This window comes from Plectropomus leopardus, chromosome 4, assembly GCF_008729295.1.
Source record: "Plectropomus leopardus isolate mb chromosome 4, YSFRI_Pleo_2.0, whole genome shotgun sequence".
NCBI classification, from domain to species: domain Eukaryota; kingdom Metazoa; phylum Chordata; class Actinopteri; order Perciformes; family Serranidae; genus Plectropomus; species Plectropomus leopardus.
In genome coordinates, this window is record NC_056466.1 from 15,368,589 (window position 1) to 15,383,610 (window position 15,022).

The 15,022-nt window shown below is 38.0% G+C and overlaps 1 long non-coding RNA gene across 2 annotated transcripts; it reads left to right on the forward strand.

Moving 5' to 3' along the window:
- The first annotated feature begins 476 nt into the window (after positions 1-476).
- Positions 477-14,146, forward strand: LOC121941684. Of its 2 annotated transcripts, none has more exons than XR_006105769.1 (3): positions 477-542; positions 7,653-7,819; positions 13,962-14,146. It is a non-coding gene; the product is annotated as an uncharacterized LOC121941684 (long non-coding RNA). The 2 variants fall into 2 exon arrangements; XR_006105770.1 differs by having other exon boundaries at positions 7,653-7,755.
- The last annotated feature ends 876 nt before the right edge of the window (positions 14,147-15,022 follow it).

Below are 15,022 nucleotides of genomic sequence, written 5' to 3' on the forward strand. Positions count from 1 at the left end.
ATGTCCAGAAAACTGTAAACTGTAATATTTTCAGTTATAGGGGGGGTTGTTTGTTTTTGTTTGTCTGTTGTTGTTTTTTTTTTGTTGATGTTTATTTTTTCTCATATTTGTTTTTTTTACTACTTGTTAAGTTGATCATTGCCCTCCCATGTTTTTAAAAGAAATCAAGCCAATTTGCTTAGCTTTCAAAGGGTTATTAATAAACAAACATATATCTTATAACAATTAGGGCAATTATCCCTTGGCTCAGAGCACAAAACCTGATGCACGCTGTTTCACACATCCTTCAAGCTGGAAACCATAGCAAAACAGTGCACACCATTTTGAGATTGAACGTGCCCCTGATCTGTTTTCCTCTTGTTTGCCCCCCCCCCCCCCGTTTCCAGCCACACCCTCGTTGTTAGCCAATCGCAGTGTTTCCCTCCTTTCACCGGGTCCACCTACCCCGGCTGTGTCTTTTGTGTCTGTTTACCTGTGTGTTCCTCTTTGTTTGCTCCCAGAGGTCTTCCCTGTGTTCCTCCTGTTTTCCTGGTTGGTTTCAGGTAAGTTTTGATCTACATTTCCATGAGAAACGGGTCTAAGGAAGTGACTCTACTCCTCACCATTTTTATAACCACAGGAAACATTTGTTTAATAGATTTATGCTCTCAAACATTAATACATGAAATTCACCTAAAAAATCCATGCAAGGCTTACCCAAAGTAAACTAGCTGCAGTTCTTGTTCCCTTTTCAGTAAATGTTCATGCATGGATTTATTTGAAGGATAAAACTCTTGAGTTTTTTGGTTTTTTTTTTTTGTTGTTTTTTTTTACAAACAGTCCAAATTTGCTTCAAACTCAGTCCATAGTGCCTTTGTCATTGAGTTATATCAACGTATATAACTTAAACACACTAAAACAAATGTTTTTTCATGTTCACTTAAATATTTTCTTGATGCTGCAGATAAACTGGGAGGTATTAGCTGAAAACAAAAACAATGAAGTAGATAATATCATAAAAAACTTTTTTAACATGTTTTCTAAGGTTAAAAAAAAGCTAAAAAGAAGTACTGAATATGTGAATATTAGGGAAAATTAAATCAACACAGACATAACTGCCAATTTAGGAGCAAATTGTATATATAAACACTTTTGCAAAACCTCAGTAGATAAGGAAGGTACGTTTTTTCCCATTTTTGTTTCCCCTTGAAACAACCTATCATCATTTCAAAACGTTTTACAGTCGGTACAAATAAAGGGTTACAATCTTAAATGACAATGAATACTGCAGACGTTTTACACATTGTAATCATCAAAAGTCATTTAACAGGACCCGCGGATTGACTGTTGGATCAAGTATTTATCTCTCCCAATAAAACATGATATTCATTTTGTAAATCACACGGTCCCATTTAGAGCAAAGCAGACCATAAAGCAGGGTATGCTTTAGGGCGTGGCTCCGTTGTGATTGACAAGTCGCTCCCATGGTGGTAACCGTAGGATTTCTGTCAAATCCACCCCTCACTCCTACACATTTCCACTCTCTTGTCCAAATATGGTCACATCTAGCTCCAAAAAACCAAGATGGTGACAGCTAAAATTCTGAGCTCAGTGCCTCTAACAGCAGTTTTTTTCTACACCTTAATGTGCCTCCTTCCCCTAAACCTAACCATCCGTGCCAACATATATGCTTCTGGACATCTCTGCATGAGTTTCCATGTGCTGTTGCCTAAAAATAAGCATGTGCAGCATCATCCTGCCATGTGCATTTGTTGATATCACAGTAGGAGCACCCTGGAACATCTATATCAGATGCAGAAGGATACCTAGCTCATAATATGTAGATACCAAAGTCCACTGTCAAAGTGGCAACATGTGACAAGTTGGAATAAGAACGTGTTGGGCTACTGTATCTGCTGAAAGTGTAAATAACAAATGTTGCTAACCTGCTTACCATAACAACTTAATGGGGAGATAATATTTCAGTTTTTATAGCTCATTCTGCTGCCACCATGTGGCCAAAAATCTATTATTGCAGCTTTAAATCAGTAAAAGGAAAGGACAAATGTGGTAACTGGTAATTATGTTCACAATGAAGGGTGGTCAGTAAATTAACTCAGATGTGACAACTTTTGAGTTATAGGCAGGGGTTGGAGGGCAGTATATATTTGAGAGAGAGCATGTGAGCATTTATGTAGGTGTGTGGGGAAAGTTCTGGCAAGAAGAGGGATGGGCACAGTTTTAATTAGTGCTGAAGTGGAAGCTGGAACAGTGGAATCGTTGTGGAAAAGGCCACAACAGCTGCAGGGCTGTTTGCCGGCTATTTAACATAGCTCTCACTCCCACTGTGCAACCTGCCAGCTATCCCTGTTTCCCTCTCTGTCTCCTCCACTCCTGTGCTAGTTCAGGTGTCTGGGGCAGCTAAGGAAGCACTGGGTGGCACCCACCCAGACTCGCCGAGCTGGCAGCGGCCACTCTGTTGAGGAATGTATGAGAGGGTTTCTGGCAAGCTCGCCGCTTGGCAGGTTGTCCCGCTGGGGAATCACTCAGTGAGAGCAGACTGCAGCCAATTCCCTGTCAGTGGCCGGTGAGCTCACAAGGGCAGTAGTCGGGGAACATAGACATAGACACAGAGACGGACTGTAGTCATGCTGTGTAATACCTTCCCATTCACTCTGCCGAGCGGCCACCCCACCCTGCCTGTAGGGAAACACTCTAAATTTTCAGAGTGGAGCTGAGAAATAAAAACAGTGTATTCCGTGAAAAAACTTCAATGAGTGGAAACCTTTTTATTATTGTAGTGGTATAATTACATGTCCATGTGCTCGATCTGATGTCTGAACTCCTCTGACAGTGGAGAACAGGAAGTACAAGATGTATATGTGTTTACAATATTGAGACTCAAACACATTTCATGTTCTGTTGTCTCATCGATGTAAAGGAACAGTGTGTTGCTCAAGAAGCTTCCCCCATTTCCCGCTCTATTTCTAAGCCCACACGAGCCAGGCCAAACCGAGCCTCAGTTTCCACTTAAGCTAAACTTGAGGAGGAACCGACAACCCCAAAACCTCACCTCAACCTGACCGCACTGCAACCGCTGCTGGCAGCCTGTCCCGTCGCTGAGATGTTATGAACCATTGGTTGAGATATTGTTTTACTTTAGGCTTTACTCTGTCTATTTTGGCACCATGGAAATCAACACTGGCCTCCTCCATGTTCGCTCCGTGAATTACTGGCAAAGCGTTTCAGTTTAAAAAGGTTCTCGAAAAAATTTGGTCTATTTTGACGGAAAAGTTTAAATAATTTGACATGGAATGTTTCATGAAGCCGGACCGAGAGTCTGATTTTCCATCCAAATGTACCACTGTTTAGCTGTGAGTCAGGTGCTGCCAAGAGACTTTCAAAGGCTCCTTTCACACAGCGTCTTTGGGGGATGATAACAGTCTGCAGTGCAACACTGACATCTTATGGAAAACTATAAGATGTGCAAACAAAACACAGTAGTCAGAAATGACAAAAATGTACTGATTGAGATATCAGTACTATGGATTGGAATGTGAATAGGCTGCAAATGTGCTTGATTGAATTCTAAAACATAGGAAAAATGCAATTAGCAACTTATGAATAAATTACCCCAAAAAAAGTGGTTTTAAAAGTGGTTACCAATGCTTCTGCAAAAACCAGCCTAAATTCAGAAACACACAAAGGTAAAGGCGAGCGGGTATGTAACATTAGCAGCAGGCTATAAATGAAAAAAAAAAGAGGTTTTATAAATAACACATTATTTTTGCTGTAGAACAGACTGCCAGTCTAACAAAAATGTGTTGTTGCTGGCTGAAATCAACAGAATTTTGAGGGAAAACACTCCAACTGTTGGAATTACAAACATTACTAAAACCAAAATGTGCACTCAACTGAAATTTCATTAGGCAATATCATAGTAAGGATAAACAACATGGGGATATTTTATCATCTGAAAGGCACAGAGTTAAAGATATTTTAAAAAAAAAAAAGATTTGGAGGAGATAGAGGAATTTAATTTTAGTAAGAAGACCATTTTAAATATTCTAAAGATTTTTTTGTTCTTTCATAGTGTCTGCTACAGAAGCACAATTTGAAATCAGCATATAATTCTTGTCAATTTGCTTTAGTTTTTGGTGCAAACAATAAACATACAATAAATACTGCTACATGTGCTACTACTACTGCTGCTACTAATGATAAGTTAATAACAACAACAATAACAATAATAATAATAATAATAACATTAATAAGGCAATGCAATGCAACACTCAAAAACCTAAATGTAGAACAGAAAAATTTACAATAGAAATATGGTAAATATACTTTAAACAATAACATACCATGACAAATATGAACAGTGTAGCTGAAAACAAAAGTTGTCTCATTTTGCGTGTTATAATTATTTTACATTTCATGTAATAAATACAATAAATAAATAAAATCCATGAATAATTGCATTAATAACTGAGGACATTTTTATCTCTTAAGATTATGTCACAAAGTTAATGAAAATCATAAAAAACATAAGATTTCCTGCATCATGGTGAATTTTTATACACTAATTTGGACAATTTCTGCATAACTTTTTAATTAAATTGTCTTTAATTTTGTCAAAATAAAGGTCTACTTCTGCTTTCATGCATTAATTAGGAACAACAAATGCACATATTCTAAATATTGACGGAGACATGTCCCCTTCTGTCCCTCCTGAAGTCTACTCCTATGCACTGACCACATTGTACCACTAGATGGCACTCAGTATGTACTTAAAGATGAACTGCTCTTGTGTACCAGTGAGAAGGTCTGTCTGTACACATAATATTTGCTTCATGTATACTAAATGGTTAAACAGCCATGCAAATTAAAGCTTTATTATTATACTTTTTATTCTCTATTTATTTTTTATTATGACACTGCCATTTATGACAAGATGATAAGTTTCTTCTACACAAAAAGACATTCCCTTTAATTTTCTAGAATATCATAAAATAACAATAATAATGGGGCTCTAGATAGGTGGTGTCGGACATAATGGATTTAAACGTGGCTTTTTTTCTTAATTTTTTCATAATTGTATATTTAAAGTTTAAAGTTACCATTTCCTTTTTTTTTTTTAAACTTGCCCTCTTTTTTGGGGGTGAGGGGATGTTTTTTTTTTTTGTTTGTTTTTTTGTGTGTGTGTGTTGCTAATTTTCAGGTAATTTTCTTGTATTTGGTCATTTCTTCCCAAACTGTTCATCGCCTTCTTCCCATTTTTTTGAAAGTAATCAAGCCTATTTGCCCAGTTTTCAAAGGATTAACTTGATGAGCTTACTTTTGGTACGCCTTTTTAGCATTTGGGGTCCTGCACACCTGACAAAAGAAGGAAAAATCGAATCGTCAGAACTCATAAAGTTCGGGTCAAAGGAGGGTGGACCAGCTAACTGGGCTGAGCACGAGTGTCCGGAAGGACTGTTGTAAATGGTCACGATCGATGGGCTCCACCTCAAGGGCCAGGTCTTTAAACTGAGGGTGTCGGGGGGGGGGTTGGGAGAGGAGACGGGTGGTGCACTTATCTGGAGAGCAACACATGACACCACGCTCACATGAGTGAAGCATTGGTCATTTTAGGAATAAGGTGAATGGGAGTTTAGCTGGAGGATTATCTAATAAGGGCGGGCAGTTAACTGAGCTTTTTCTGTAAATGTCTGATCCTGTTCAAGTCCCTATAAAACATATTAACCCCCTCATGTCCCTGGTACACACACACACACACACACACACACACACACACACACACACACACACACACATCTGTTCTGGTCACATGACAGCTGTAACCACAGAGATCAATTAAAGATTGGTGACATCATTGCAGTGTCTGGGTACTGTTTCTGTCCCCGAGTGCATGCGAGGAGGGAATTCCCAGGTTGGCTTTACTTCATTTGCAGCTCTGTGACCTGCTGTTGTTATGGGTTTGCTCAGAAAATGGTTTGAAACCATATTAAATTGTAAGTGATTTGCAGACACATCTATAAGCCATGGAGAGAAAGAATAATAATAAATCGAGGCCACATTTTATTATATCATGCACATAAGATTGTGTGGCCTCGAGATATATTTCATGTGGATGGATAGTGGTTAAAGACGTTATATGGTTTGCATTGCATTTGGTGACATTCTATGTGAAATAATCATATTCATGCATTAACCTTGGATCTTTACCTTTTTTTACTTGCCCCACTTGCTTTTTTTTTTTTTTAAAACAAAAACATAACACATTCAAAGTCTAGTCAAACATAATTCCAGGAAGCAGAAAAAATAGGAAATATATGTAATGGTAAACAAAACATAACACATCAATGCATTTTGGAGCTACGTTATGTCATCAGCTACGGAAAATAAATTTGCCTTTATGTTACATTACATGAAAGGTTATCCCTGGAAGATAACTATAACAATTTCATTTCACATAACAGAATTCCATGACTTTTTAAAACTTTCAATGATTTTTACCAACTCAATAACTTTTCCTGACTTGGAAAATGTGAAATTGCATGCCTTTTCTAGGTTTTCTATGAATGTGAGGACCCTGAATAATGTGTAGCTTATACAGAAAATAAAAACATGTTTGAACATTTTGTCAAACTACAATGTGCTTCACATGTCCATGGCCATGGTGTCTTCCTTTAAATCTTGCCAAACCGCAATGGCATTGGTTAATCTTGAGTCTGCCTAGATATGCTACTGATGGATTCAAAATCTTATTTTAGAAAATGTAATGGTGTGTGAACAGATTTGTTTGCTTTTACCTGCATGTGCTCACAGTCTTTCTCCCACTAAACACAGATGGTTGCATACAAAAAAGACAGCATTTTAAGGAGATTTCATAGGTTTCATATATAAAACAGACTCCTGTACATTTTACTAAAGCAACAATAAATATGTTTATTTTTAATGAGCACAACAAAATTTAGTAATAATTGCTTAGGCTGACCATTATTACCCCCCCCCCCCCCCCCCCCCCTAGCTTTCACCTTTTTCATTTTCATTTTAATTTATTTCAAGACTTGGAAAGCACATTGAAGTTGAACCCTCATTTCAATAATACTAACATACATACAACATTCAATTTAAAACAAGTAGCAATACAGAGGAAGTTTTTCACAATATAAAAAACAAATAACTTTTTTTGCTTCCTTTGGAGACACAAATTTCTGTACAATATTTCATGGCAATCCATCTAACAGTTGTTGAGATACTTCAGTCTGGACCAAACTGGTAGACAGGCTGCAATCCCAAGAGCAATGCGGCTGTCTTAAGTTACGATCTACTGGAAAGAATCAAAGGACACGTCATCTAGGGTGTGCAGGTAACCTTAAACATGTAACACGATATAAAATATCAAAACCTCTTTCCAGAAACAACAATTCATCAGTCCAACATAGACAATTAAATAATGTGTCCCACATTTGATAAATATCTGGAAAATTGGCAAATAATATTAGTTTAACTGAAACAGAATCTCACTATCCATTCACAGCTCTTCTCTTTGCTCCATGACATTTGACCTCCGATGTCCTTGTGGTTTATTCACCAGCGTAATCATTTTCACTGCAAACAATCAGTCATCAGCTTTGTTTGAGGAGCGGTCTATTTTTGCCCTGCAGATCTGTCTTTTGGAGGCCAAACCAGGAAGAGGTGATGTCATGATGGCTATCGCTTACAATGTTTCGGCCAGCTGCAGATGCACAGACCCCCTTCTCTCCTGAGGTATGACCTCAGCCTGGGTGTACGGAGGGAACATCTGCTTGATGATCTGGTTAGCAGGATGCAGGTTTGATCTGACGCAAGACATTACACCGTAGAGAGGTTTTTGTATGATGTCGGGAAAATATTTATGATCAGTCCTCATCTACTGTTACTGTGACTGGTGTCTTTAAATAGGTCACATCAAGAAGAGTAGTTAAATGCTTTGGTGTCTCCTTGTATAATATAGTGTACTAATTTATGTACCTTGATTGATTAGGAAATGTTGGAAACTATTTACATAAGAAAGGTTACATTATTGTTCAAGACGACTTGAAAATACCTTTGGCAAGAAGATGTAGGTGTCCAGTCCACTGTAAAACCTGTTATCCAATTTTATATATATATATATATATATATATATATATATATATATATATATATATATATATATATATATATATATATATATATATATATATATATATATATATACACTATGCAGGTATATATATATATATATCTCACCTCGTTTTTTGCGTGGAATACACATAAAATATGACGTGGTAGTGGAAGTTCTCCAGGCCTCTAGGGGGAGCACTAAGCAGAACAGCTCGATTTTTGACCTGAGTGAGAGAGACACTTGTGTTAAAGAGATGTCATATGGTGCATGCCCCACTACATATGACTACACATGACCAGATATTTGCTTTCATCCGCTGTGTATTCTAAGCGACTGATCATTCCTGTGAGAGCTGCTAATTGGCGCATCAAGAGAAAAAAGCTTTTTTTCAAGGTATAAAATACCCGAATCTACAGGCTCATGAGGCATGTGCACTAGAGACTTACAGCAGCCAAGAGTGCCCGAGCGGGTAACTTCCACTGGCAGAGCAACTGACCTCTAGCATGTTCCTTCTAATGGAAATATTATGGCTAAACTGACATAAGGTCTTGTAAAAAATGTGACAACTTGCTTAGCAGGTATCAGCAAGTCTTTGCTCAGCAGCTGAGGTCAGAAAGATCTTCAAAGGTATAACATGACAAGCACAAATTCATTAATCAAAGGTACACACCCAGGCCTGAAAGCTAATACTTTGCAGGTTTAAAGCAGTGAATGTACCTCTGAGCAATTTAGAGTCCTAACATTTGCTTGACTTATATTTCTTTGCAAAATGAAAGGAAGTTCATACAGGTAACACCATCAAGTGCAATGTGTCTTATTAGGATAAAAAGACATTTCCTTTGTGAAGCAAAACTTGTGAGATTGCACCTGTATAGTGAGGGACAGCTGGCCAACATACAGGTGCACCGCCATGTGTTCACAAGTGGCGGCAGTTGGTTGAAGTTCATCATGTCACCACCCTCTTGTAGAAAACGTGCCACGACTGCTTTGACTGACAGCTGTGCTATCTAGAGTTAACTGTCCCATCTAACAAGTGACTGTGACAGCTGCTGTCAGACGCTTCCCCTCCCCAAGACTCCAACACTTCTAACCCGGGGCAGACCACCCTCCACACTGAGCCCGGGGGATCTCTCTGCTGGGGGTGAAATGGGTATGTATGTGAGGGTGGGGGTTTGCAGACAAAGTCTTCCGTGGATGGCTCATCTTACGCAGTGGGTTTAGATAGGATATTAAGCATTGTCTAGTGAGAGTCTCAATGATCAAACCTAGAAAAGAGAGCAGAGAGAACAATCAATTGTGTGTCTTTTTGTTAGAGACTGTGAAAAGGTGTCAGATAAGGTCTGCCCATCATGCATGGGACTTATCAGTGATCCTCACTGCATGTAAGCGGTCATATTGTGACCAGAAAATAACCTGGTAGGACTTTGATGGATGTTTTGCCGATTTTTAACCAGCTTTGTCTCAGGACTATGTGTGTAGTATGTGTAGATGGACTGTGGTAAACCTCCCTCAATTAACCAGTGCCTAGTTATCCTTTCAGAGTTGCATATTTTTCACCTTTAAATGTTTTCAGAAACATGTTGTAGCTTAATGTTTAACTGTAATACGAGATTGCTAGCTGCCATTGTTTCACACGAATCGGTCCACATTATGTCACCTACTAGTGGGAGCGTCTTATAGGGCGCAATGCATTCTGGTACTTGTATTTTCTACCTCTTTCTCAGTTTTCTATGGTCATATAGCACCAGTTTCAAAAGTATTTTTAACTTTCTACTACAGAGACAGCCTAGTTTTATGTGAGGACTCTCCTTATATTGGGGAAGCGCTTCTTTAAGGTAGTGCCCCCCTCTGATTGGTGCATCGTCTGTCTCTGTGCGATGAAGGTAGAAGAGGTAAACCGAGAGCCCCTGGAGACAGCATTCAAATATTACCACCCCAGACATTATTTCTAGAAGGACTTGCAAAAAGCCGCGCCAAATGAGCCACCCTTTTGAAATGCGAGCTGGCCTGATGCACTGCTGCCATGCCATGCATTGCTGCAAAAAATCTGATGGGCCTGCCAAGAGCCCCCCTCGGATGGCAAAATGAATTGCATGTGTGAAGGGGTGTCATCTAAACACTTGTGTCAGTCATCGTTAAGCATTTCAACCCCTGTGCTAATTCATGGAAGTCTATGGAGTTAATGTTGTAATCAATCCTAACCCGTGAGTCCGCTCTTCCTCCGTCTGGTTAGAGACAGGCAGCGCTCCAGAGTTTCTAAATGGCTCCCGCTCTTCATGAACCCTGACCTAATAGAGCCTACTACTAAGTGCTTTAAATGTTAATGTCCTCTCTACAAGTTTTATGGGCAACATGTCAGCCTCGTAGTTTTTGTGCTGTTTTGGGTCGAGGGAGCAGGGAGGTATTTGACTATTTCAAGAGCCGAAGCTTTTCTTTTCTTTCTCTTCTTTCCTTTTTCTCACTTCAAACATGATTGTGATTTCTGCATTGAGCACTAGAACAGGATTTACTGCCAAAAAAATAAGGGGGCAGGTTGAGAAATGAAATTTGAGCATGAAATTATATCACAGAACTTTGGGAAAAGTATGTGCAACAACTAAATCAAACTACAGGTGTGAAAATAAGCTTAAGTCCTCTACGGTTGCCACATTTTCTTCACAATTTAATGACTGACAATCACCAGTTTAGTCAAATTGTGCTGCAGTTTCAGTCGTCACTGTCATGTAGTGAATATTTAGGATCTTTTTGCAGGTTTTAACCCCCCCAAAATTACCTAATGTGGCGGTGTGAAGGTCCAGCTTAGTCAATGGTAGCACTTGGGTTGCTGCAGCAGGACCATACTGCCCTTTGAGAGTTAGGTTCATTTAAAGACACGCTTATCTCTGCCACATTCAAAACCGCTAACATCTGGCTTTTTAATACGGTGGGAATGCATAAAATTGGCATTCACACCTGCGTCATGTGACCCTGCAGTAGACATGGGTATTTATCGCTTCTGGCTCCGATCGGCATTGATGGGAACTAATTACCCACTTATTATTCTCCTGAGCAGCGCTGAAACATTGATCCAAGTCTGCACCAAGTTTGAAAGAAAGACCGAACAAGTAAGAGATATATAAACAGAAGTAACCTAGCCACTGTAAAATTTCCATAGACCTCTGTCCCTGCTGTTGTCTATTGTTTACCTGCCTGTCTGTCACATCAAGTGGACACACCAAACTGCCCGCACACACACACAGAAAGGCAGACTCATCTGCTGCTGCGCCCTGTACACAGGTCTGCTACTGGCAATGGGAAAGCAGTCTGTAGCCTATTTTTTAGCTGGTTTACCTGTGTTTGAAAAACCTACATGCACACACTAATTTAGATGAAAAGGGGGTATAAGTCATTAGTGCTACAACCTGGAGAGGTGGCAATGATGCGACCCCTATGTTGGCCTTTTCTCTTCTCCATCAGTGGTTGGTGTGCTGCTGTTTGAGGACGGCTCAGCAATAGGGACAGTCGTCTCATTGCCTCCACATTCAGCTCTTACCACTACAGTGCAGGGCAGGTCTAAGGATAGGAAATAACAAGACCTTCTCTTTAATAATAACAATAATAAAGTTTATTTATACAGCACTTATCAAAACCAGCGTTACAAAGTGCTGCACACTCTATGTCTGTTCAGATGTATGAAACGCATTGTTTTCCTGATTTCCTGATAGCAATATCCAGTCATCAGTGTAAATAATAAGTGATATATTAAGCCATTGCTATGTCATCTGTCATTGCCATTATTGCAGAAAGGGTGAAGATCTCTCTGTAAGATTGTTTGAATAGCATATTCCCCCTCATACAACAATAATAAGTACATAAGTAAAGTACATAAGCAATGGTAATTGATTTTTGGTTTTAGTGCTCACTGCATTAGTGGATTTGTGTGATGTGAAATATAATTTACTTCACGTTAGCCACTTTTAAAATGCAAATATTTGCATTGTGGCTGCTTTATGCAATATAAAGACAGAAAGGCTGACACTTTTGAGCCAAGTAATTAAATTTCCCAACCAATCTTTTGAGAGTCTTTAAGATTTTATTGGTGCCTCTTGCAGTAATTCCCAAACTATGTAAAAAAGCTATATCTGGTGGATTCTTTATAGACTGGTTCCAGCAGTTATAGGCCAACAAGTACATAAAGTAAGTGTTAATTATTTCCCAACAACATTTTACTCCTGATTGTGGGGAGATGGCTTTAAAACTGTATCTAGACCTAGATTTAGATAAAATGTACAGACAATATAATTCAATGGATAAATCATTAAATAAACTGTTTAAATAAATAAATAAAAAGTGAAAAGTGTTGTTGTCCTGGCATTTCAGCCTTGGGGTTGGACACAAATGAAGTAGGGGTTGGGGGTCCACTCAATTTCCATCAATTTGGTGATTTTCTTTCTTTTTTTTTGCAACAATTTGTGCCTTTTTTTGCATCACCTTAAGGTAGAAAAATCTTTAATTTTGTCAAAATAAAATTCATCTATGTTCATGTTTCTATTGGAGGGGACAAATGCACGTTCTAAATATTGAGGGGTTGTGCCCCCTGCATACCCCCTGAAATCTACACCTATGCTGGCAAGGACTGGGTATTGCAGTTTTTTCTATACATTAGTATAAGTAGCACCCTAGACTTCAATGTAAAAATACTGCATTAGGCCTGCCAGATTAACTTATAATTGTAAGTATTTTTACAGTTGTATTTTTTCTTTTACTTGATGTTGTAGCTGGTGGAAATGGAGATAATTTCAATATTCTTTGTATATAAATGGGTAGCTTAAGATATAGCAAAGCATTTTGCCCAGTATTTTATGAATACAAAATAATCTGCTACATAACGATGATAATTGTAGCTGTACTGTCAGAAAAATGTAGTGGTGTTTAATGCAGTAAAGTATAGCATAAAGTGGAGGTATCCCAAGGATACCTCCAAAAAATAATCTTCACACACACGCACATCCATAAAGAAAACTTGAAATATGGGAAAATAGAAAAAAAGTCAAATTATAAAAATTAAATATACAGAAAAAAAACACACCCCAAAACTTAAAGTTATTTAAAAATAACTAAATAATAATACAAAAGTCTTTTATTTACTGTTTATCAAAATGGCTGGCAATTAATTTTCTGTGAGTTGGCTGTTTTATTAATCAACTACTTGTTGCCACTGTATATGTATAAACTGTTTGGTAATTTGATTTATAAAAAAACACAATATTTTATAAACTTTTCTCGTGTTGTTTTTAATGCAAAATCTTTATATATGACATATCTTAAACTGTCAGAAAAATGTAGTAAAGTAAAAAGTAGATTTCCCTTTGAAATGTTGTAGAGTAAAAGTATAAAAAGAAAATACTCAAGTAAAGTAAAAGTACCTCAAATTTATACTTAAGTGCAGTGGGCCTACTTTGGTAAATGTAGGCTATATTTCAAAACTGCTTTATCACTTAGCCTATAGAAAATGTCGGGCTATAATCCAGTGTTAGGATCAGACTGGGTGCTGTACTGTATTCCACTGTAATATCAGTAAAATATCTTCATGGGAATAATGCCAGTTAATTGCACTGTTATAATGAGATTAAATGTCATAAAGCCTGATAGAGTCTGTATAAACTCAGTAGCCTCTTCCTTATCAGCATCAGGCCTGTAAATGTCTGTAAATGTGCACTGGTCTTCTGTGTGTGTTGTGGGTGAGGGAATCCTTCCTCTTGAAAAGTTTAGGGAGCCTTCTTTCTATTCCTACTAATACTCATCATCATCATCCCCATCTCCACCCCTCCTCGCTCTGTTTTCCCAGATTTATTCACGTGCAGCTCGCTCCCGCCTCACTCAGACATTCTGTCGCCAGCGCCGTGACGTCACCTACGCCAGGAGCCTCCTCCGCTCTGAACGTTTCCCTCCGCCTGTCTTCAAGATAATCTAGTCCCTCCTCTCCACCGCGGCCCTGAACTTGAGCAATGAAACTGGCAGAGAAACAGAAAACTCTTTGTAAGTGTTTTGTATCACATTACTGGAGGTTTCAACTGTCTGTCCATTATTTGAGCCGGTGTTTTATATCATAAAAGCATGCCTGGGTTAATTAAAATTGTAACATTTTTTGTAATATTCACTAAAATGCGTATTAATATGTTTTGTTTTTTTTTTTAGAAGACACTGTCAAGAGTTACAACTTTCAGTGTTTTTAGTTAAAAAAATTTCCCTATGAAATAATTTTTGTGAGTGCTTCACTGAGCAAATCTGCTTCATTTCGTTCAAAAACATGGGATAAAGGCAATAATAAACTTAACAAGAAATGACCCAAAAGTAAGTAACAAATGGGAAAAAAATACTTGAAAATTAGCACAAAAAGGGAAAGTAATATATAAAAACAGAAAAGTAAAATAACCTGGGAAAGAAATAATAAAAATAAAAAATATAGATTACATAGGGCTATTCTGTAACATATTTTGAATATATAATTCTCATACTCCCTTTTTTGTAATTTTCTATTATTTCTCACGGTCTCTCTTTCCATCCTTGTATTTAAACATTCATTTTCATGCCACCTTTTACCAATTTCTTGCAGCTTGTTCATTGCCTTTTCCCATATTTTTGAAGAGAATGAAACCTTTATGCACAGGATTTAAGACGTGTGAAGGGCGTCTGAATGCAGCAAAAGACAAAATGATGTCCAACCAGGTTTCAAAGGATTAACCTTTGTTTTGATCAGATAAATATAATCTGATCACAAGTTATTCTATTTTTTTTATAAATATGACACATTGTTTCTGATGCATGTTTACGCATGGACTGATTTAGCTCACTTCTGAGGAAATGACACTTAATGTCCTCTGCTGCTGCTGGCCTAGCTGAAGGCTA